Raw genomic sequence first — 20,971 nt, 5'->3', positions numbered from 1 at the left:
AGTCAAGTCGACTAGTCAAGTCGACTAGTCAAGTCGACTAGTCAAGTCGACTAGGCAAGTCGACTGGTCAAGTCGACTAGTCAAGTCGACTAGTCAAGTCGACTAGTCAAGTCGACTAGTCAAGTCGACTAGTCAAGTCGACTAGTCAAGTCGACTAGTCAAGTCGACTAGTCAAGTTGACTAGTCAAGTCGACTTATCAAGTCAACGCATCAAGTCAACTAGTTAAGTCACTGGTCAAGTTGACTAGTCAAGTCGGCTGGTCAAGTCGACTCGTCACGTCGACTAGTCAAGACGACTAGTCAAATCGACTAGCCAAGTCGACTAGTCAAGTCGACTAGTCAAGTCGACAAGTCAAGTCGACTTGTCAAGTCAACTAGTCAAGTAGACTAGTCAAGTCGACTAGTCAAGTTGACTAGTCAAGTCGACTAGTCAAGTCGACTAGTCAAGTCAACTAGTCAAGTCGACTTATCAAGTCAACGCATCAAGTCAACTAGTTAAGTCACTGGTCAAGTTGACTAGTCATGTTGACTAGTCAAGTCGACTGGTCAAGTCGACTCGTCACGTCGACTAGTCAAGACGACTTGTCAAATCGACTAGCCAAGTCGACTAGTCAAGTCGACTAGTCAAGTCGACAAGTCAAGTCGACTAGTCAAGTCGACAAGTCAAGTCGACTAGTCAAGTCGACTAGTCAAGTCGACTAGTCAAGTCGACTTGTCAAGTCGACTAGTCAAGTCGACAAGTCAAGTCGACTTGTCAAGTCGACTAGTAAAAACGACTAATCAAGTCGACTAGTCAAGTCGACTAGTCAATTCAACGCGTCAAGTCAACTAGTTAAGTCACTAGTCAAGTTGAATAGTCAAGTCGACTGGTCAAGTCGACTTGTCAAGTCAACTAGTCAAGTCGTCTAGTCAAGTCGAATCGTCAAGTTGACAAGTCAAGTCGACTAGTCAAGTCAGCTAGTCAAGTCGACTAATCAAGTCAACTAGTCAAATCGACTTATCAAGTCAACGCGTCAAGTCAACTAGTTAAGTCGACTAGTCAAGTTGACTAGTAAAGTTGACTAGTCAAGTAGACTGGTCAAGTCGACTGGTCAAGTCGACTAGTCAAGTCGACTAGGCAAGTCGACTGGTCAAGTCGACTGGTCAAGTCGACTCGTCACGTCGACTAGTCAAGACGACTAGTCAAATCGACTAGCCAAGTCGACTAGTCAAGTCGACTAGTCAAGTCGACAAGTCAAGTCGACTTGTCAAGTCAACTAGTCAAGTAGACTAGTCAAGTCGACTAGTCAAGTTGACTAGTCAAGTCGACTAGTCAAGTCGACTAGTCAAGTCAACTAGTCAAGTCGACTTATCAAGTCAACGCATCAAGTCAACTAGTTAAGTCACTGGTCAAGTTGACTAGTCATGTTGACTAGTCAAGTCGACTGGTCAAGTCGACTCGTCACGTCGACTAGTCAAGACGACTTGTCAAATCGACTAGCCAAGTCGACTAGTCAAGTCGACTAGTCAAGTCGACAAGTCAAGTCGACTAGTCAAGTCGACAAGTCAAGTCGACTAGTCAAGTCGACTAGTCAAGTCGACTTGTCAAGTCGACTAGTCAAGTCGACAAGTCAAGTCGACTTGTCAAGTCGACTAGTAAAGTCGACTAATCAAGTCGACTAGTCAAGTCGACTAGTCAATTCAACGCGTCAAGTCAACTAGTTAAGTCACTAGTCAAGTTGAATAGTCAAGTCGACTGGTCAAGTCGACTTGTCAAGTCAACTAGTCAAGTCGTCTAGTCAAGTCGAATCGTCAAGTTGACAAGTCAAGTCGACTAGTCAAGTCAGCTAGTCAAGTCGACTAATCAAGTCAACTAGTCAAGTCGACTTATCAAGTCAACGCGTCAAGTCAACTAGTTAAGTCGACTAGTCAAGTTGACTAGTAAAGTTGACTAGTCAAGTAGACTGGTCAAGTCGACTGGTCAAGTCGACTAGTCAAGTCGACTAGGCAAGTCGACTGGTCAAGTCGACTAGTCAAGTCGACTAATCAAGTCGACTAGTCAAGTCGACTAGTCAAGTCAACTAGTCAAGTCAACTAGTCAAGTCGACTAGTCAAGTTGATTAGTCAAGTCGACTAGTCAAGTCGACTAGTCAAGTCGACTAGTCAAGTCGATTAGTCAAGTCAACTAGTCAAGTCGACTAGTCAAGTCGACTAGTCAAGTCGACTAGTCAAGTCGACTAGTCAAGACGACAATTCAAGACGACAAGTAAAGTCGACTAGTCAATTCAACGCGTCAAGTCAACTAGTTAAGTCACTAGTCAAGTTGAATAGTCAAGTCGACTGGTCAAGTCGACTTGTCAAGTCAACTAGTCAAGTCGTCTAGTCAAGTCGAATCGTCAAGTTGACAAGTCAAGTCGACTAGTCAAGTCGACTAGTCAAGTCGGCTAGTCAAGTCGACTAGTCCAGTCAACTAGTCAAGTCGACTTATCAAGTCAACGCGTCAAGTCAACTAGTTAAGTCGACTAGTAAAGTTGACAAGTCAAGTTGACCAGTCAAGTAGACTGGTCAAGTCGACTAGTCAAGTCGACTAGTCAAGTCAACTAGTCAAGTTGACTAGTCAAGTCGACTAGTCAAGTCGACTAGTCAAGTTGACTAGTCAAGTCGACTAGTCAAGTCGACTAGTCAAGTCGACTAGTCAAGTTGACTAGTCAAGTCGACTAGTCAAGTCGACCAGTCAAGACGACAAGTAAAGTCGACTAGTCCAGTCGACTAGTCAAGTTGACTAGTCAAGTCGACTAGTCAATTCAACGCGTCAAGTCAACTAGTTAAGTCACTAGTCAATTTGACTAGTCAAGTCGACTGGTTAAGTTAAGTCGATTAGTCAAGTTGACTAGTCAAGTTGACTAGTCAAGTCGACTGGTCAAGTCGACTCGTCAAGTCGACTAGTCAAGTCAACTAGTCAAGTCGACTAGTCAAGTCGACTAGTCAAGTCGACTAGTCAAGTCGACTAATCAAGTCGACTAATCAAGTCGGCTAGTCAACCACCTGGGGACGCAGACCTAGTTCCGACATGGGCATGTTTAACTATCCTTCAATAGTTGGAGGTCTATCTATAGTCGAACTCTCATCTGAACGCTCCACTAACGACTTGAGAATTGATATCTCCACGCAATGATTCGAGATTCCTTCATAAAACTCTCGTCTTCGCGGCTCTATGTCTGATCTCTATTCTTACGATTACGACTCGAGATTCGTCTCCTCCTCGCATCGACTCGAAGCTGATGTACACATTCTGCACGACTCAAGGCCTGATCTCTTATCCCCTCTATTGATTCTTGGTATAACCTCTCCTCTAACGACTCGAAGCCCTAGTTCTTATCCCCAGGATTCGAGGTTGACCACCTTTATGCCCATCGTTTGCCGATTGAGGGCAGCTTATCCTAGACTCGCGCCTGTCAGAGCATACGTGCGGGACTTGACGCAACTACTCTAATGATTACTGACGACGACGTCATCAGACACTGACTCAAATGGCTAACTCGGCGTCGAGAGCCACTCTATTCATGGGTATTCCACGATCATGTAATAACCCTTTCTCAACGATTCCCACTGCGTAGAAAGTATAGTCATATCCCCGCAGATTCGATCGTTGGGAACAGCACGAAAGCGGTCTACCCACGGCATCCACTACTCAGAGGATGTTGCTTTTGTGGCTTTGAACCGTGGGGTCGGACGCACTCTACTCGACAGCTCCCGTCAAAGAGCTCAGTCTACTCCTACCGTTGACAAGTCTTCTTGTATCCCTTTAGCTGGCATACCTAGGACTTGAGAGGTCCGCGTGGGTTTCTTCCGACAATGGAACGAGGAAGGTATAGTCATATCCCCGCAGTTTCCCCCTTAAGAAGCGGCACTACAGGTACCCACCGGACGGCGTAGGAATATCCTACACATGTCCAAATCGGTAGTGGTACTTCATGAAGCATCCATGAGCAATCAGGATTTGCATCATAGGGATGTCCACTTCACCGTGTCTTCTTCCGATCCAGCTGCCGATGTGCGGGATCAGACGATGGGTTCACCTTCCTCTCTCTGAACTGTCCCGCAGCTGCTGCCAGTTGGACATCGAGTCCTCGTTGGCGAGATCTCGTATATTTGGCGTGTCGTTGTTGTCGCAGCAATAGACATCCTCCTCTATCAAAACCAAGATGGGTATGACGCCTGCCACTGGGCAGGTAGCTTCGGACGACATGATCCGCTGAACGCTGCTAAGTCTCTGCCGGTTACCGCAAGATTGTCGTGGTCACGCTTGCCAGTATCCTCCTCTTGCTACTGCGGATTGCCGAAAAGTTCGATATCATCCGTGTGAGTGCGGCCGTGGCCATTGCCGCTCTTTTACTTACGTAGTCGACATGACTCGTAAAACTGAGTCTGTCCCCTAGAGGGTGTCCATGATGAAATTGCCACACTATGAACTTGCTCTAACTTTTTAACCGTTGGGTAGAATTTAATGAAAATGTGAGTGCATTTAGTTCATAGTGCATTGTTTACATCCTGCAAGTTTTAAAGTCCTGTGATCAAAACTCGCGGGAGTGGAGTCAAAATAACAGCTCGTGCGTGATGAAATCTTGCACATTCATCACGAGAACAAGGATCTCTCGCACCGTTCCATAGCTAAAACGTTTGGAATCGCGAATTCCACGGTGTCGCGAGTGATTAAGCGGTTCGAGGAACGACTGACCGCCGACTGATCGGACACCCAGAAATGAAGGAAAAAGTGTACCGTACAACTCCAAAAATCACAACCGCGTAGTTGGGAAAACCCGAACGCCTCCGTTCGGAAAGTGGCTGAGAAGCTGCACCGAAGTTGTTGTCCAGAAGGCCAAAACTAAGGCTGGGCTTCGAACGTCAAGGTACATGTTTGGGATGGGATCGTATTCTGGGTTGGTTGTGCGGTTCCGCGGGGTCGTAGTTTCTGAAATGAGATAACAAGAATGCCCCTCGAACACACCTTGGATCTTCATAACGACTCAAATGCCAGATTCATCTACAACAGGTTGAAGCCCCGGGAGAAGTAAACATATTTCTCTACCGCCCGCGTTGTTGCTCCACATGCCGTTTTCAGCGTTACCACACGTACTACTCCCTCTGATTCTGGATGCACGTCGGTTATACGTCCCGTTCTCCAACGTAGAGGTGGCAGGTTTTCATCCTTGATGACTGCAAGCTGTCCAACCTTAATTGGAACTGCCTGTTTCCAACTCTTCGTTCTTCCTTGAAGCTGCGACAAATATTCCTTTCTCTAACGTGTCCAAAAATGCTGGAGTCGCGGCTGATTCAGCTGAATATTGTTCAACCTATTAGTGGGTGCTTCAGTCCATTCGTGTTCCGGAAGTTGCATAAGTGGTCTGCCCACTAGAAAATGTCCAGGAGTTAAAGGTGCTAAGTCGTTGGGGTCCTCTGATAACGGGGTCAATGGCCTGGAGTTAAGACAAGCCTCGATTTTTATAAAACGCGTGTTGAGGTCTTCGTATGAAGCTGCATTTTCTCCCATAATCTTCAACAGATGTCGTTTCGCAGATTTGACTGCCGCCTTCCATAATCCTCCGAAATGAGGAACTGCAGACGGATTAAAGTGCCATTGAATTTCCAGCTCAGCACATTTTCCTACGATTTTCCGATGATAGTCCTTGCTGTGGAGCTTGTCTAATAACTGCTTCATCTGATTTCTCGCCCCAATGAAATTTGTCCCGTTGTCAGAACACAGATCTGTAGGTATCGATCTTCAGCCGATGAAACGCTCGAGTGCCTGAATAAAGTTTTCAGTAGACATATCAGTAACCAATTCCAGGTGAATCGCTTTGGTACAAAGGAAAACGAAAAGAGCTCCGTAAGCCTTAACAGCCGGTTGCCGAGGCCCTGGGCGAACGTAGATAGGTCCGAAGTAGTCCACTCCTGCCTTACAAAAGGGAGGTGAAACTGTTACTCGAGCTGCTGGTAGTTCTCCCATAAACTGCTCCATGGTCTTGGGTTTCTGCCGATATATCTTAAGCAATTGTGTACCACTCGTCTAACAATACTGCGTCCTCCAAGTGGCCAATACTGCAATCGAATTGTAGCAAATAAAAGCTGGGGAGCCGCATGTATTATTTTCAGATGGTGGTGTTTTAGGAGGAGTCGCGTGAATGGGTGTCTAGCTGGCAGCACAATTGAGTGTTTTACGTCTACAGTCTCGTCGGAGTTGGCTAGTCTCCCGCCAAAGCGAATTAGATTATCGAAACCAATTCTTGGATTGTACCACTTTAATGCCGAAGTTCAAGTTAACTCCGTTCCCTTGGATAGTGCCTTCCATTCGTCCCTAAACGCCTCCTGTTAAATACAACGAATAACTGCGAATACTACTTCCTTCAATTTCTTTGTGCTGAGATGACCTTTGGTAACAATCTTATTTTTACAAAGGCTCCCTTTCAATCGTATTCAATATATGCCTTTTCGGATGCGTCAGAAAAGACGTGCAGCTCTCGTTCAACCGCATTTGATACCAGCGAGCACCTTGGAATCCGTAAATCATTCAATTGAGGAAGTTGATTGTAGAATATCCGCCAGGTTTCACCATTTATTTACATAGTATACCGTCTCACGACATTACTTGACGAACATAATTCCTATAATTCACTCGGTCCATGGCAACCGTTCTACAATTTCTCGGGCACCCTACGTTCGTCAAATCACGCTCCACTTGGTCTAACCACCTCGCTCGTTGCGCCCCCGCTCGTCTTATTCCTACCGGATTCGTAGCGAACACCTGTTTTGCAGGACAGTCGTCCGGCATTCTCGCAACATGTCCCGCCCAGCGTATCCGGCCAGCCTTCACCACCTTCTGGATACTGGGTTCGTCGTAGAGTCGCGCGAGCTCGTGGTTCATCCTTCGCCTCCACACTCCGTTCTCCTGTACGCCGCCAAATATGGTTCTTTACACTCGTCGCTCGAATACTCCAAGTGTACGCAGGTCCTCCTCGAGCAATGTCCATGTCTCGTGCCCGTAGAGAACAACCGGTCTAATGAGCGTCATATACAGGTTACACTTCGTGCGAGGGCTAAGTATTCTCGACCGCAGTTGCTTGTGGAGTCCTTAGTAGGCACGACTTCCGCTGATAATTCGCCTCCGGATCTCACGGCTGGTTTCATTGTCTGCGGTCACCAGTGAGCCGAGATAAACAAAGTCTTCGACTATCTCCAGCTCGTCGCCGTCGATCGTGACCTTTTTATTACTGGACAAGCGGGCTCGGTCGGTCCCGGATCCGCAGGCCAGCATGTACTTCGTCTTGGACGTATTAATCATCAATCCAATCCTTCCTGCTTCGCGTTTCAGTTTGCGGTAGATCTCCTCCACCGCCGCAGATGATCTGCCGACTATATCAATGTCATCGGCAAAGCAGATAAGTTGACTGGATCTGTTGAAAATCGTGCTCCGCATTTCGCCCACCGCTCGTCGAATAACACCTTCTAGCGCCACGTTGAACATCATGCAGGATAGACCATCACCTTGTCAAAGCCTCCTGCGCGATTCGAATGAACTCGACAATTCACCCGAAATTCGCACACAACACTGCGTTCCATCCATCGTCGCCTTGATCAGTCTGATCAGCTTCCCGGAGAAGCCGTTCTCGCCCATGATTTTTCATAGCTCATTACGGTCGATCGTGTCGTATGTGGCTTTGAAGTGATGATTCGAAATATTAGTAGATCCCAATCTAATTTCTTTCAATTCTCGTCTTCAATACACCAATGCTGCTGCATTATGATTTTTGCGGTTGTTATGACTGCTCCAATCAGTCCCAATGGATCAAACAGTGTCGCGATTACAGATAAGACCTTCCGTTTTGTTTGGGGCTCCCTCACTCCGATGGACTTTATGATGAATTGGAACCTGAACGTATCCGTCCTTGGTTGTCATACTAGGCCGAGGGTTTTTACCGAAGGATCGGTATCGAGATCAACCTCTTCGCCTGCAGTTAAGGCTAAATACTCATCAGGTAAATCCTCCAAGACCTTCCGCGAATTCGAAGCAAACTTTCGAAGGTTGAATCCACCATATTCTGTTAACCTTCTCAATTCACGGCTTAGTAAAACTGCTTCTAACTCATCGTCAGTTCCTGTGAGCCTGTCTAGTTGTTTCAAAACTCTGGTAGCTAGAAATGGTGCCGGTTTGGTCCCATACGTTACGATGGTTAAATAATTCGTAAGTTTTAACTTCCTCGGTTAGATCTTCTCGCCACAAAATACTCTGCAAGGGTTTGTCCGCATCGCTAATGTGAATTTGACGAAACATTTTTTTCAACGTCAGCGACGACCATGAACTGCTTCGTTCGGCTTCTTAGGATGGTTGACCGGAGATCATCCTGGGTTACCGGCCCCTCTAGTAAAATATCGTTGAGGTCGAACACGAAGCGTCGAATACAACTCGAAGCTTGGTGGTAGTGCTCGATTCCTTAATCACCGCATGGTGCGGTAAATAACAGCGTACTCGTCCTGCATCTAGGGTCTCATCTATCTTCCGCATATGCCCAAGATTCAGATAGTCGGCTTAACATGAGTATACTGTTGGCGCATCTCGGGCTCCCTTGCCAGTCAAAGCTCTAGGCTTTGAAGATGTCGATAAGCGATATCCCTTGAATCGCCAATGCTTGGAAATACGTCTTCATCCTTGGAAACGCTCACTGTGTACCTGCCATCCGATCCTCTGCGCACCGTGCGCACAAATTTCTCCTCACAGCGCGACTCTTTGGACGAATAATTGTGAAGAGGCTCCATCTCTTCACAAATCCAAAATCGAGTTGAGTTTTCATCCAAATCATGTGAAACAGCGGTGTTACATATGATTTGCGAAGAAATTAGCCAGTTGTCTACAACTCCAGATACCACCCATCCAAATATCGATTCGGTCAGCGTTGGCAGTCCCTCTCCTAGTCGAATTTTGTTTCCGGTTTGAAAGAACTCAGAGAAGTCCTGTATTCCAAGAACTAGATCAATAGACTTGGATTAACAATACGATGGATCGGCAAGATTTACTCCTGGTGGAAGTTTCCAGTTGGAAGTATTGACGGTAGCTGTAGGAAGATCAGCTATAACCTTAGGAAGGACGAGAAAATCCATTTGTCTGCTAAAACTGGACATTCTGGATCTAATCAATGCTGAAATCTGGTGCTTGATATGGCTGTTTGCTTGACCGATACCGACTACCAAGATATTTATTGATTTCCGCTGCACTCCCAATCGTTGACAAAGTGTTTCTGTCATGAAGTTACACTCAGAACCGAAACCCGAAAGCCACCATTTGGGATGTGGCTAATAAGCTGCACCTAAGCCGAAGTTTTATCCAGAAGGCCAAAATTAAGGCTGGGCTTCGAACATTCATGAAACATGAAAAAAATGAATTAAAAGTTCAACATTGGTGCTTTAGAAAGACTATTTGAAATCATGAATGCAACGATGAAATTGGAACTCAAAATGTCTAAAAAAAAAAAATACACAGATTAAGCCTAATGGAATAAAATATTACAATTTCGAATCAAGTCTTGACATTCATGATTGAAACCATCAGAATAAAATTATTGAAATTTTTTTATGGGATGTTAAGAATGCTGAATTTTGAAAATAAAAATCACAATCGCGAGCTCGAATTCTGACAAATCAAAATCCAAATTTTTGTAGATTTTGAAAAAATAAAGATAATCAAGTCCTTGCATCTTTTCGTCCAACTTCAACCAACCTTACTCTAGATCCAATCGCAAAAATACCTTTTATTTTCATGTTTTTCGGAACAACCGAAAAACATTTTGGTCAATCATTCATCTTTCGAGCACTATTTCTCATTCGTTTCTTTTCATCTGCTTCCTGTCACTTCTGAGACTGAATGACAATGCTTTATTTTCCTTCTTGCGATGTTTCTTCAAGGAACGATTCCGAAATTCTTGCAAAAGTTGAAATGAATCCTTAACGCTTCAAGGAAGCAAGCTGTGGTGGCCTCACAAACACTGGGAAAAAACCCCCAGCCCGTAGGGCTTTCCCCTTAGTTTTGGATTTGGCAAATTCTCCCGCTCCCTAAGAAAGGAACAGGCAAACAAGTTCATTCTTCCCAGCACTACTGGGGCTGGTGTTGTTTTCGAGCAAATAATCTCCAAGGGAATAAAAAAAGAGCAGGAATTTGTTTTTCCGCTGCCTGAAAGGATCGACAAATGAAAAAGAGATGAAAATTACCATTATTGAGCAGTCTGGATATTAATCGACGAGACTTAAAACTATCGATGGGTTTTGATGAGAAAAGTTGGTTCGGCTCCCTCCCGGAAGATTGGCTTACACCGTTCAGTAAGATTATTTCGAGCATCAAAGCTCCAACCCGATTTTTCTTGTTTTTTTGATAACTTCAAGCAAATGAACAGATTTGAAATTGATGGGGAATGGTTTCATCAAACATGGAAAGAACATGATCAAATGAATATCTAATACTCTAGAAAATTTTGTGGCTCCAGAGAGTTATTTTTTTTTAGTGCATATGTTTATCCAATCGAAGGCAGATAAACGGATTAGTTTCTTTATTATTGTCGATGAATTTTTTGCAGCATTAAACTTAATTATTTTTCACATTTTGAAATTCAAAACAACAACTCTAGTTTGAACGGATTCAACCGAAAGTCAGGTAACAAAAGTGTCAAAAGAGGGTGACCAAAATCGGTTCCGCAGAGAAGAGCTTGGATAAAAATTTATCATCAAGGTCAGTAGAACCTGCTGGATGTTATTTTTCAAACATGGAAAAAGTGTTGATTTAACTATTTTATCATTCTGGAAACCTGGTGGCTCCAGAGAGTTGAAACCGATTAAATTGAACTTGCTGGCAGCTTTTTAATTAAGAGTCAACTATTGAATATTAAAACACACAAATCGAAATCATTACGAAGTTCTGTCAAAAATTAAGAGGAGTTTTAGTAATTCAATTTTATTTTCTTAGTTTTATTTAATTTTTTGCATTGAAAAAAGAACGAAATTTTTCAGCTTCCATAGTTGTTTGTAACTGTTGCAGTTGTTCGAAAAATTGATAGTTTTATAAAATTTACAAAAAAATGCTTTAACCTTCAAGCATTTTCAAACGAAGGGAGGGTTGACATTTGAAAATTTTTATATTTGTTCCAGCCTTGATGAAGTTATTTATAATTTACAATTTTCAATCGAGCCTGAATTTTAAAAAGGAGCTTTACTCAAATAAGGAATATTTTCAATTCGCACAAGTAATTTTCTAAGATTTTTCATTTTGTTTTTTATCACCTCGTAATATTTTTATGATAGAGTTTCATTTCCAAATGACAAAATTCTTTAATCTCAATTTTATTTTTCGAATTCTTGAGCAGAAAAACATTTTTTTTGTAATTGCATAGGCGGAGCTTGGATTATCAATTCTAAAACCAAAGACTGTCAATTTTAGTTTTTCAAATGAATTTTTCTTTACTTAGGTCAATAATTATATGTTCTGATACCGTAATTTTTTCACAGACTAGTATGTTTTGAATAAAATTGACATGATTGTTTTATAATGAAATGAGAAATTTCAACAATTTTTTGCAGTATTTTTTCTAAGAGTTTAAGGGGGGGGTAGGGTCTAACACTTTCAAAAAATCGATTTTTTTATTTTTTTATTTTCTTATTGTAAAACATTTCAAGAATGTTGTGTCAAATTTTCAAGTCAATTGAAGCAAAACTGTAGAAGTTATAGGCCTTTATCTCCTCCTATCTAATACTGCAAGAAAGCAAGAGCAGAAACTTCAAACGCGTTTTTCTCGAAAGCACATTTTTAAAGCCCGTGGACATCGTCATTTGAAAACTACTTATCCGATTCTTTTCAAATTTGGAACATATTTTCTACATATAAAATACCAGACCCCAACGTTTTTCTTTTTTGATTTTTTTACTTTGGGGAGAATTTACAGGTGAAAAATGGCGGATTTTTAAGTGAAAAATCGTAGTTTTTACTTCAAACAGCCACAAAAATTTCATAAAAATATTTTTAAGTTAAACAAAAACGTTGGGGTCTAGAAAAACATCTATTAAAAATATTTTGCACTGATTTTTTGATTTCAGATGATTCTGTGCTGAGATACAGTGTCCACCGCAAATCCTGTTTTCTAAAAGGCATCCTCGAAAATGCTCCGTCGCCGGCTCATTTTTCAATATTTTTCTACGAAAAAATTACTAAATGTTCTTTTAACAATTCTTTGTATAATGCAAAAAATTTGAATACATTTGTTTGAACGATAGCTCTAGAAAAAAATCGTGAAAATGGTGTTTTTTTATACCCGTTAGACCCTACCCCCCCCTTAAGAGAAATAGCAGCTACAAAATATCTGAAGTTTATTTTGTGCAACTGTAAAATCGATTGAACAAACCGAATGAGTGCTGCCCGGTGTTCATCGTCCACTTATTTTGCGTTTTGTAGCCAGCATGTGGAGGCAAATTGGAAAAATGGGAAAATTCGCAAGAAAATTGAAAATCCCGCCTTTTTCCCTGAAGGGTGCTGGGAAATGAGTCTCTTTTTACCATTTTCCATTTCAAAATAGTTCAATGGCACACTTTTTTTTGGAAGAAACTCAAGTTAGTTGAACTGTTGAGTTCAACTGCTCAACATTTTGATTACTTTTAGATAATTAAAGTTCTTGCAATCTTATTTGAAGGTTTGTTAAAAAAACATTAAGCGATAAAAACAGTTTTTGACAAGAACTACGAACAGCACCACTTAAGATTTAGTTTTCTTTTGAAAAAACTATGATAAAGAAACACTTTTCACCTGAATGACAGGCATTATAAGCTTGGAAGGATTTGCTCCACCTTCATAGCTTGGCCATGTAATCAGATTGAATGAAAAAAAACCCTTAAATCTTCCAACGACAACATAAATTATGAAATTACCAGAGCTAGTAGCTCCCCGCAAGTTTTTGCCTTCATCTTGGAGTATTACAAGTTGCAGGGAAAGCTGCATTTTGCCATAGACGGAGGAAAAACTGCAGCAGAAAATGAGTTCGAACATTTTGAAAGGACACCATCCCACAGCAACTTGGCGATAAAAAGATTAAGGGACCATCCTTAGGTTTTTTTTGTCTGTAATCTTTTCACTTTGGGCTCTTTTTTATGGGGGTGTGTGGGTGGACTAAGTCAGATTAAATTGAATATAAAAACTCTTACCCTGAAGTTAAAAAGAAAAGAAAAAGATTCTGAGATTTCTACAATCCCCCCTTACCAAGGTAAGGGGGGATGAAACTCGACTGAGAGAAGATGTCCTTTCGTTGTTGCTTCCTGATGGTGTCTGGTGTCAAAATGTTCCTGGCCGCCAAAGATAGTCACAAAAAGGTGCTTTTAATTTTTTCCCCTCAAGCAGCACTTTGTTGGTGTGCATGCCCGTGTATGTGTGCCTAGGCAGGGTGAATGGGAATCTTTATATCTTTTAGTGGTGATAAATTTTATGAACCTTGATTGTCGGGAGCTGTGTTTGGAGTAGGGCTTCCACTACTGGACATTTTCCGGTTTCGAATCGAGAATCGATTGCAAAAAAACTAATAGTGTGAAGAAATCCATTTCATATCCTGAACAAGAGTGATTAATTGAGGATTGAATTCAATTAATGTTTTTTCAGCTTTTCTCGGAACAACTAGAGCGTTCGATCGATTCTCCTTTTCATATTTTGTCAGTCTGTTTTGTTTTACCTTAGCAAATTTTTAAAACGGATACAAATTTCAACATCTACATATGTACATAACATTGAACTAAAAAAACATTTTTTCAATTTATCATTAAACAGAACACTTAGAAATTCTTTGAAAAGTCTGTAAGACTAAATGAGACACAGATTAAACAGAAGTTAGAGGAAATGGATAAAATTTGATTAATGATTCAATTTTAGGACGCTCAAATTTTCCGAAATCAAATGTTCAAAATGAAAGAAAAAAATAGAATCCAAATCAAGAATTTCAAAATCTTCTGTTTTGACATATTGTTCGACACCCTACTAGCATTTGAAAGTTTTAATACGGTTTTATAATGGCATTTTATAAGCAGCTAGTTTTACAACTTTTATGGTCTTGAGAAGTGCTTGGATTCTTGATTCAAACATTTGTTTTTAGGTGGTTCTGAAAACGCTGTTAAAGCATTTGCTAAAAAGACTGTTAAAGTTGTATAGAAAGAGTTCTAAATGCTCTATTAAAATAAAAGCTGAGAAATTTGCATAATTTAAAAATCACAAGATATGTACTGGAAGTTTGAATAAATATAACTTTCAATTTTAAATATTCCTTGATTCTCGCAGTACATTTTTTTGTGAACAAACCACAAACCTTACTATTACCACAGAAAAAGATATTCAATGTTATGAAAAAAATGTAATCATTCACAAATAAAAAAAACTCTTCGGTAAAGTTGCCTCAAAAATTGTTGGATACAACTTTGTAGAAGACTATTTGGCTTCATCTGTTCACAGTGCTTAAAATGTTTTTATGAGTAAATCATGCAAAAGTTACACGCCATAATATTTGATTTAAGATTTTTATAGCGCATGGACGGTTGAGCTTTTTTTAAAATCACCATTACTAAATCTCTTATAATAACTTTGTAATGAATTTTGTTACGATAAAGTTCCGTCCTGGACCACTGTGAAATGTTGGCAAAACGAATGTGCGATTCTGCTATTTCTAGAATCTTTTACTATTTAGTCTCATTATGAAGAAAAACTTATAGTACAGTTAAAAACGTCAATGTTGTTTAAATATGTGCAATTTCTGTGTAAATGATTCCAAAGCATGTTCTGAAAAATGTCTAGATGAACGGTGAAAAATCTTATTTTACAGACAAAACCTAGCTCACGGCAACCCCCTCAGTCTATTGAAGAGTGTGTTGGTAAAAAATGCAATTGCACGGTGAATTCGACTTGTTAAGTCTAATTAGTGCTACCTGCCAAAGAATATTTCAATGAGGTAATGCCGAGAGCCACATTGATTTTTTTTTGTAATGTCACAAAAACGATTGTAACGGAAATGTCTATGTTCAAAAATAAGTTTTAGAATGAAAATAATTTCCAGTTTAAATTGGATTGTGTGGTAAGGCCTCTATTTCATTATATTATGAGCGTTTTTGGTCCATTTAAGATAACATTCCGTTTTCTTATTTAATGAATGAATGCAATGTCATTTTGAACATAAAACGTGCAAAAATGAAGAAAATTCAGATTAAAAACATCTAACTGGCTCTATTGATTGTTCATTTGATTGGCATGATTTCTATCCAACCGGTTTACTATATACAATTCTTTTGTAGAACAATAAACATCAATAAATGCTTGATAACTCGGTTTACTCAAATGTCAATAATGGATTGTGATTTAGTATAAAGAACTGTGTTTTGATAACTTTATTGTATTGAGAATCTTAAACTGCACTGATTTAAATATTTTCATGGATATCAAAATCTAAAATCAGCAAGCTATTCTCAAGAAAACAATTTTTTTGTCCTAAACTTTTTGATTAAAAAAAGTACCTAGCGTAAATTTTTTTTAACACCAATGGCCATTGGTGTTTAACACGCAATGAGTATATTTTACTCATTGCGTTTTATATTACAATTTGCGACCAAATTACAATTTTTGAACCGCAATAACTTTTTTGTTTCAAGTCCGATCGAGTTGCAGTCTTCAAGTGAAATGTGAGTCTTTATTTAAATTTTAATTGAATTAAAACATACATAAGTAATCGAATGAAATTTTTTTAATGAAAAACGAGTCTTTATGCTTCTTGAGGATACACTATCTCAGAAACTCCTATCACTCTTGAGATTCCGTACAACCTCTTCCCGTTATCAGGATTAGCAAAAATGTTGACAATGCCTTCCGATGGTTCGCTTAAATCATATTATTCACTATTTGCAAGTGTTTTGATTTTGAAGTAGATATTTATCAAGACGAATTTGATATATTAAATGAAAAATATCCAAAATTGTGACTTTTATTAAGTCTTAACCCGTAAATAGCCCTCACGATAATACAAACAACATACTTTGTTCAGCAAAGTTTAAAAGCACAAAAATCTGCATCTTTTGATGGTTTTGATGTTAAAATAATATTACGTTAGGTACACATTTTGGTCAGTTAAATCAAAAACTTCTGGACAAAAAAATTGTTTTTCTATAATATTGATTGCTGATTTTGAATACTGATACAAATTTGGTTAATTTTTTATTTTTATATATTTAGTATTTAACTCAATCAAAACCGAAAAAATATAAAATATATAATTCCCGTGAAAATTTTCCGACCCAGAATTTATAAAAACCAAATCATTAAAAAGTGGACTTTTTTCAAAGATCGTGTTTGCGGAAGCTTTAAACATGATTTTTTTTTTAGTTAGCCCTACAAAAAAGTTTGTTCTCTTCTTTCTAATCTACCATTTGGAGGGTGAGCTGATGATGATGATGATGATTTTTTGATAGTTTAGTCAGAAACAATTTGTATGATGAATTAACCTAGCGTTTTTTTTTTGAAAATATAATTATTTTTATAATTAAATTGGACTTAAGGGCTTATTTCGTAAGTAGTTTAATTAAAACTTAGCATTCAAGTTGCCGAAAAAAATCTATATTCTTGACAAAACCTAAATTGTTATTTTATATTTTATCCAAAAAATCTGTGAAAATTTTCTCTGATTTTATACCAAACGATGACAAATTCAGTTTTTTCGATTTGGTACATAACAATTCATATTAACAACGTTAAAATATTTTCTAAGACTAGCGTTAGAAATCTGATCCCAGTTGCACTTAAATTTAATTTATAAAATCTGTTTAAAAATGATTTAAAAAAATAAACAAAAAAGGACGGGAGAGTATATTCATTGAAAAAAAATGCTTGGGAATTTGTGAAATTTTTGTTATTCCCAGGATTTCGCGAAATTTGATCGATAACGCTTTATTTAGAAAAGTAAAAAATTAGATTTACGGTTCAAATAAGGTTTATTTTCTATTCTTGTTAACCCGTTAACTTTAACCAGAAATCTTTAATTCTATTCTGAATGTATGGTTTTCTATTTGATTTTTTTTTTCATTTATTTTCTCGGTATTGAACTTGTAAATTTAAATAAAATTGTGAATGATGAAATTGTTTCACATTTTTCAATTCTAGACTCGTGGAACTTTCTTATGTTTAAACTCTGGAGTTCAAGTTTATAATCCTTATCTTGAAAATGCTTTGAATTTCAAATATTTTCTTCTTATATTCTGAAATTATGAGTTTCGAATATGAAAAAATTCTCACATTTTAGATTAAATGCAACACCAAGGTTCGAAGTAGAATACTATACCAATGATGATCCAAATTGAAAATCAAGAGCAATAAACTGGATACTTACTAGATATTTTTCCGCAAGTATCCAGGCAATTTTATCCTAAGCAAATTTTATTTTCAAAAAATCCGGGAAATATGCAGGTTCCATTCCATACATTATTCCATTAAAATCAGGAAGAAAAACACATGGAAAACTTGTTTAATGCATCAGCCGATTCAGAATAAAATTTAATTAGGGCTTCTAAAAAATCGCTAAGGTTTATTGTTTATTAAAATTCTAAGGACTCTATGAAATTATCGTTTTATTTTGCAATTAGAGTGAGAAAATCTGGTCTAAAACCGGATAATCTGGTAAGCTTGATAAAACTTTTTTGGGATTCAATATTTGGGACTCAATTACAATCAAAAAATTTCTCACTTTTTTATTGTAATTGAGTTCCAAATATTGAATCTCAATAAAGTTTGATCAAGCTTACCAGATTATCCGGTTTTGTACAAGATTTTCTCACTCTATTTTCAAAATCAAGCGATAATTTCAATTGAGTCCTTAGAATTAAAATAAACAATAAACTTGAACGAACTTCGGAAGCCTTAATTAAATTTTATTCTGAATCAGCTGATGAATTAAAAGAAGTTTTTTAAATGTTTTTTTCTTTTTGATTTTAATGGAATAATGTGTGGAATGGAAATTTGCCTGCATGTTGGTCGGATTTTTTGAAAATTAAATTAAATGGTCTTAGAATGAAATTTCGACGTTCTGAAGTTAGGATTGTTTGACTATTGTTACTTTAGAAATTGATTTGAGTAATTCTCTCGAAATTTATATGATATTGAAGGTGTACGGATGTTGCACGAAATAGTTGATTGGGATGATGCTTCAGATCCCTCGATAAGTGATGTCACTTGCGGCGTATTAGGGAAATGGCTTTGAAGAAAACTCAATTGATATTTAAAAAAACTAGCTTGATTATTATATCAATGTTTTGTTGTATAAATTATTTTAATTGTATTTACAATCTATCTTAATATTGTTCAAATGTGAATGAAAAAACTCTTGTCCAAATCGGACACCGGATACACAAAAACTGTAAAAGATTTGCTCTAACGTATATAAAACAGATGTCCGCTTACATTAAAGTGTTTTTTGACTTCTTGAAATTACTCTAAAATACATTTTTTTTTCACCGATCTTGAAAAACAACAATCTTTTGAGAGTAACATGTTTTAAAGTTCAAAATTTCCAGCAGATTTTTTGAATTATCAACGGAAAAGGCAAGTTTTCTAGTAAATTAACATAAATTTCTGGGTTGTGGCCAGAGAACCGGAGAAAAAACGGGAATTGGAAATCGCACCGGGAATAACGGGTAAAATCCGAAAATTCAGACCCAAAACCGGGAAAATGTTCACGAGGACACCAAAATTTAATTTTGGGTCCAAGATCATGAATTATTATTATTTTAATTTTTATGTCAGAATTCAACAGTTCAAAAATGTGTGGTTATAAAATCATCAGTATTGAAATTAAATATGACTTTGATTACTCTTGAATCGTCATTGAATTAAAAAAAAAACTAAATTTTCTCCGGACCCCTTGAGCTCTGGGACTGTCTGGAAGAATGATATGAATAATTCAAAAAGTCACTCAAAATTTGTTCAAGTATCGCATGTCATTACAATCATCAAAAAAAAAACTATCAATCATATAAAAACAAGTGAATTTAAGTTAAGTTTCGGAATTCGAACTCTTCATTGCAAACTTGGAAATGTTGAAAGATGTTGAATGTTGTTGTATGTTCAAGTGATAGCGATTAATTCAAGAGATAAACACAAGACAGAAATTGAAAATAAATCTACAAATCATGTTTACGCACCAAAAGGTGTATTTTGTTTTTTTTTTTTAATGTGTAGCTTACCAACATAAAATTCGAAGTCTCTTAGAATTTGCATAAATTTGCGATAAGAAAACTTCAAATTACACTTTTTAAAGCTTGAATTTGTAACAATACCTGTAAAAATTTACAAAGAAAAATCTATGAATTGATTTTTCACCTTATCGGTGAGAAAACCTTTTAAAAAAAAATGATAAATTTCGCTTGAAAATTCACTTGAAATACTCTTGAAATAGGACTTCTTAGTAAAACTGCAAAAAAAATTCGAGAGCTTTTTAATGGGAATGTGTTTAGACATTTTAAAATTGTTACTATTGTCCAACATTGCATGGTACCATGCTCAAAAATTTTGAGTAAAATGTATTTAATACATTTGTTTTTTTTTTAAATAAAGTCCATCAGGAAAACATCATTGAAGGTATTTAAATGCTAAAAAGATATTTTGTTTCTACAAAACAAACAAAATAACAAAACTATTGCATTAGAATTTATTGTTTTTATTTCTTTTTTTTTGTTCTTTGTTCAATAAAACAAGGTAACAAAATTTACAATTTTCTGTGGTGCCAAAGGTACCTCCTAAACCTAAATCTTATATTTTAATTTGAGGGCGCTGAATCCAAATCTTCTATTTGTTTAGTTCTAATAACTCGAATGTTTGCGGTTCAAGGGTATACTTTTGTAAAAAAAAGTAAAATTCCACATGCTTCTGCACAACAAAGCTACTGCATGAATTAATTACACTAGTTTACAAAATTTCAAAAAAATCGTGAACTTGATTAACTGACCAACATTTTTAATGTAAAATCGGGCGCTGAATCCAAAAATGAAATTCAAAAAAATCTCAGTAGAACCGTTTTTGAGTTATGCTCCAAATATGAAATTTCGAAAAAAATAAAAAAGTTCTTGTACTAAGAATAAAATATCTCGGACGGCATAACAGTAATTTGAAATCCCTCTTTTGCATATTGAAGGTGAATAAGTTATCTATCGATCATCTGAACACTGTTTTTGCGTTTGACCAACAGTATTGTTGATATTAGTGACTTTATGAGAAAAAAAACTATAAAAAACGCATTTTTTTAGAGAAAATTTTGTTTCAACAAAAGTTTTAGACTCGATTGTAGCATTTAAAAAATCTGATTTTCTTTTGCGCTTGAATATCAATTTAAAACAAAGATTTCAAGTGGTTATTTATCAAAATCGGTTGAAAATTGAAGAAGTTATGGCTACTTTACCATAACTGAAATTTTTGGAGTTTTTAATAATTTAACGAACCGCAGTACACTTATCATAGTATAGGAAGAATGGAACATGATAAATCTCACTCGCTCTAAGTCAAAATTATTTATTAGCTTACCAGAAGGTAACATGCCAAGTTTCAGAAAGATGTGACCATAGGGAGGGGTTACTAAAATTTTAAACGTTAAATTGAGTTGTATTTCATTTCCCAAGGGATGTACATATCCAGTTGAAGCCAATAACGTGCAAGTGGTTTTTGTTTTTTTGACCCTTATATCCTACTTCAGTGGAGCTTTATTTAGCATCAAAAGTTTCGTAGTGACCTTTTACAACCGTAGAAATTGGAGTACAAGACAATAATTAAACTACTCGAGTTGAAAAATAGTTTGAAGTTTACCGTTCTTAACTACAAAGTATAGTGAACTCCTTTTTCAAAACAATTATCGGCGGTGAGGATTATACTGTTGGTTTCTCGCTACTCACAATGAGTAACAAAAAC

General features: G+C 37.6%; 1 protein-coding gene across 2 annotated transcripts in view; it reads left to right on the top strand.

Annotated features, from left to right (window-relative positions):
• Positions 1-20,971, top strand: part of LOC129748529 (uncharacterized) — a 443,948-nt gene that overhangs the window by 261,714 nt on the left and 161,263 nt on the right. The window lies entirely within an intron of this gene.

Source organism: Uranotaenia lowii, chromosome 1 (genome assembly GCF_029784155.1).
Source record: "Uranotaenia lowii strain MFRU-FL chromosome 1, ASM2978415v1, whole genome shotgun sequence".
Lineage (NCBI taxonomy): Eukaryota > Metazoa > Arthropoda > Insecta > Diptera > Culicidae > Uranotaenia > Uranotaenia lowii.
The sequence above is the reverse complement of the archived record's forward strand: the minus strand, read 5'-3'. Positions and strand labels throughout refer to the sequence as shown.